Source organism: Salvelinus sp. IW2-2015, unplaced genomic scaffold (assembly GCF_002910315.2).
Source record: "Salvelinus sp. IW2-2015 unplaced genomic scaffold, ASM291031v2 Un_scaffold5728, whole genome shotgun sequence".
Classification (NCBI taxonomy): domain Eukaryota; kingdom Metazoa; phylum Chordata; class Actinopteri; order Salmoniformes; family Salmonidae; genus Salvelinus; species Salvelinus sp. IW2-2015.
The window spans coordinates 56,564-61,099 of record NW_019946993.1 but is presented as its reverse complement, the minus strand read 5'-3'; positions in this window follow the sequence as shown (position 1 = coordinate 61,099).

Below are 4,536 nucleotides of genomic sequence, written 5' to 3'. Positions count from 1 at the left end.
GGCAGCGGGGTGTTCTGAATCTGTTTTTACTAGGCAATATGAAACTAGAGGAAAAACACAAATAGCTACTGGAAAAGTTTTAATAACACAAGAAACACCATTATTATCACAACAGCAGAGGATAGGATCCAGGATTTGCATGTTATTTTTAATGAATTTGAAGATAACCCTCTGATAGCTAGCCAAGGGAAGAGGTATGGAGTGCATTTGTACCAGTGAGGGAATCCAATAGCAGACAACAATGGATGAATGAATAGTTCATTTTCCATAGCGGCATTTGTTTGGGAATAATGGCACACATGTAACACATCACAGCATTCAACACTTCACTTCTCATACAACATACAACATAAATATCACAGGACATACTTCCAATACAAGGTCAGACAGACAAATAGATAGAGGTGTACTGTAGGTGGTGAGTTACGTTTAGTCTTCCTGGATTTAGGAACCTGATGCTGGTTGATATGAATGACTTGTGTGCCCTGTTTGTTCTACAGAGTTGGGTTTTGGACGTTCGACCTGGCAGCAGGAGTTGGTACTGTCATATAGTGGGTGTGTCTTAGTAAAATTGTCTGGATCTATGGATGGTTCTTGATTTGTAGAGTGATGGGATGCTTTGAGACTTGACACTGCCGAACCATACCATACCACCCAAGGAAGCAGAAGGTTAGGATGCTTTCAATTAATGTCTAATATAAAAGGTGAATCATCAGTAAGGCCATAGGAAGTAGTCTTAAGACAAATGTTTTGCCCAGAACCCAGGAGATATTACAAAAATACAAAACCAATTCTTATGTTCACAGAATACAAAACAGAACACTAATGACCTCACCTCCACCACACTCTCGACAGTCCAGTTCTGTTGGCTGCCTCAGGCGACCCTCTCCAGTCAATCCCTGCGTAAAGAAGGCTTTCAAAACCTCTCTTTGATCAGGAAAAATGTACGATCTTCTTTGTCCTAAGAACAGAATGACACTTGTAAGACATATCTAATCCAGTGTATATATGGATCAGTATACTTATCACGAACTTCATATGAGAAGTGGGCCATAATCAGCTAAAAATCACTAAGGCATAATACAAGTTACACGCTAGGCAAGCCCCACGGCAGATGTTACTGACTTCACATTATTCACATCCAGCCATAGATGTATGATGCAATAAGGCATGTTTCAGTATAAGCGTTGTGCCCTTAGCCAGTAACACACTAAAAACCTACTGCACGATTATTGCTAAGACTTACTAGTGAGGTTGTTTCCATGATTTGTTGGCTGATTCGGTACCCTATTGTTATGTTACTGTGTTGTTATTGTAATTGTCACACCCTGACCATAGAGAGCTGTTTATTTCTCTATGTTGTTAGGTCGGGGTGTGAGTAAGGGTGGGTTATCTAGGGGAATTGTATGTCTATGGTGCCTGGTGGTTCCCAATCAGAGGCAGCTTTTATCGTTGTCTATGATTGGGATCATATTTAGGTAGCCATTTCCCCATTGTGCTTTGTGGATCTTGTCTATGTATAGTTGCCTGTGAGCATTATATTTAGCTTCACGTTCGTTTGCTCGCTTAATTGTTTGTTCTTTGTGTTTTTCTCTCCTAATAAAAGGGATTGAAACATATCACGCTGCATCTTGGTCCAATAATATGACGATCGTGGCAGAAATCCACCACAAACGGACCAAGCACTTGGCCAGGAGGAGCAGGTATCCTGGGCTTGGAGTTTATCCAGGAGGTAAAGACATCCTGGACTTGGGAGGAGATAATGGCAGGAGACGAAAGCCTTCCATGGAAGCAGACGCAAGCTGTGAAGGAAGGACAACGACGACACCGGGGTCGCGCCACAACGGAAGCCCGAGAGGCAGCCTAAATATTTTTGGGGGGGCACACGGAGTGGTCGGCGAAACCGAGGCGGAGTCTGAGAGCGAAGAGGAATATTGGATAGACTGAGCGAGGAGTATTGTAGATAGTTAGGGAGTGATGAGGTAGAGTGGATGGTTTGGTGTCTGGAGCAGACAGTCGCCGTGAGGAGCGTGGATCAGTCAGGCACATGTTTTGCGGAGATACGCAATGTGTCTCCAGTGCACATCCACAACCCGGTGCGTTCGTGCCAGCTCTTCGCACTTGCCGTGCAAAAGTGAGCATCCACCAGGACGGTTGTGCCGGCTCACGTTCCTGGTCTCCAGTACGCCTCCTCGGTCCAGGATATCCTGCGCCGGCTCTACTCACTGTGTCGCAGTGCTCCTCCACAAGTCCAGTACTCCTGTGCCTCCTCCCCACTCCACCCTGAGGTGCGTGTCACAGCCCGGTGCCACCTGTACCGGTCCACGCATCAGGCCTCCAGTGCGCCTCCACAGTTCAGAGCTTCGGCGACATTTCCCAGTCCAGAGCTTCCGGCGACAGTTCCCAGTCCAGAGCTTCCAGCGACGTTTCACAGTCCGGAACCTCCAACGACGGTCCACAGTCTGAACTTCCAACGACGGTCCACAGTCCGAACCTGTTGCGACGAGCCACGGTCCGGTTCTATGACGTGTCACGAGCGGAGTGGTACTTCACCCCGCACCGGAGCCGCCCCGACAGTAGATGCCCACCCGGACCCTCCCCTATTAGTCAGGTTTGCGTCAGAGTCCCCACCTTTGGAGCGGGGGGGGGGGGCGTACTGCCCTTCCTGACCATAGAGAGCTGTTTATTCTCTATGTTGGTTAGGTCGGGGTGTGATTAAGGGTGGGTTATCTAGGGAATTGTATGTCTATGTTGGCCTGGTGTGGTTCCCAATCAGAGGCAGCTGTTTATCATTGTCTCTGATTGGGGATCATATTTAGGTAGCCATTTCCCCATTGCTTTGTTGAGTCTTGTCTATAGTTGCCTGTGAGCATTATATTTAGCTTCACGTTTCGTTTGTTCACTTTATGTTTTTGTTCTTTGTGTTTTTCTTCATAATAAAGGATGAAACATATCACGCTGCATCTTGTCCAATCATTATGACGATCGTGAAAGTAATGGTGATTCTGCTTCTGTTTGTAAATAATTTGTGACAATGGGCTGTAAAATCAGAACAAGCATCACCAATAATATTTACATGTACCGGAATTTGACCTGGGGACATGGCGCTGATATACAGTATATAGATTATAAGAATATTTATAACAATCTTATAACAATATTACAAGGGCTCATGTTATTCAAGTATGCTGTCTGGAGTATGGGGATGTTCAGCTTGTCAGTAGCACCAAAGCGCTAGAGAATGAGCTTATGTGAGTACAATGCAGAGGATATATTTTGCCACCCTGCTGCTCACCTCACCCTCACGCTTTTGGCCATGGATGGTGACTTTAACAGAATGTAGATAGGAAGCATCATTTTACTCCTCAAAGACATGAGAGATCCATCGCACCCCCTTCACGACCTCCCTCCACTCAGAGAGCACTGACAGTTCATAGCTTCTCAGTTCTACCTGCTAGGACAAAGCCATTCCGACTATTTCCTACATTATCCTATCAGACTCTGTACAGGTAAAGAACATTTAACGTCTACATATCTATGATATATTCAAATAAAATTGTATTGTTGCATACACATTTTTAGCAGATGTTATTGCGAGTGTGGTGAAATGCTTGTGTTCCTAGCTCCAACAATACGTAGTATCTAACAATTCACAACAATGCACACAAATCTAAAAGTAAAAGATTGGAATTAAGAAATATATAATATAAGGATGAGCAATGTCGTAGTGGCATTGACTTTAATACAGTAGAATGCAGTATATATACATGAACTCTGAATGGCGCCGAAGGAGATGGCTGCCGTTTTACGATCCAGTACATAATGTTTTTGGCCACTGTGTCTTATGACTGAAAATAGCTTCTACATATCAGGACAGCGATTATCACACCCTTACTGGAGGAATAATATAATATCTTATGTTTCACAGAGTTGAGGCTGAACGACGACATGAATAACATACAGCTGGCGTGTTTTAAGCTTTTCTGTAGGATAGAATAGTGGCCTCTGGTAAGACAAGGGGTGCGCGTCTATGTATATTTGTAAACAACAGCTGGTGCACAAAATCTAAGGAAGTCTAGGTATTGCTCGCCTGAGTAGAGTATCTCATGATAAGCTGTAGACCACACTATTTACAAGAGTTTTCATCGTTATTTTTCATCCCTGTTCTATATACCACCAAACGATGCTGGCACTAAGGCCCACTCAATGAGCTGTATACAGCCATAAGCTAACAGGAAAATGGTCATCCAGAGGCAGCCCTCCTAGTGGCCGGGACTTTAATGCATGGAAACTCAAATACGTTTTACCTCATTTCTACGAGCATGTTAAATGTGCAACCAGAGGGAAAAAAACTAGACCACCTTTACTCCACACACAGAGACACGTACAAAGCTTTCCCTCGCCCTCCATTGGCAATTCTGACCATAATTCTATCTCCTGATTCCTGCTCAAATAGAAATGGTCAGATGAAGCAGATGCTAAGCTACAGGACTGTTTTGCTAGTACAGACTGGAATATTCCAGGTTCTCTGATGCA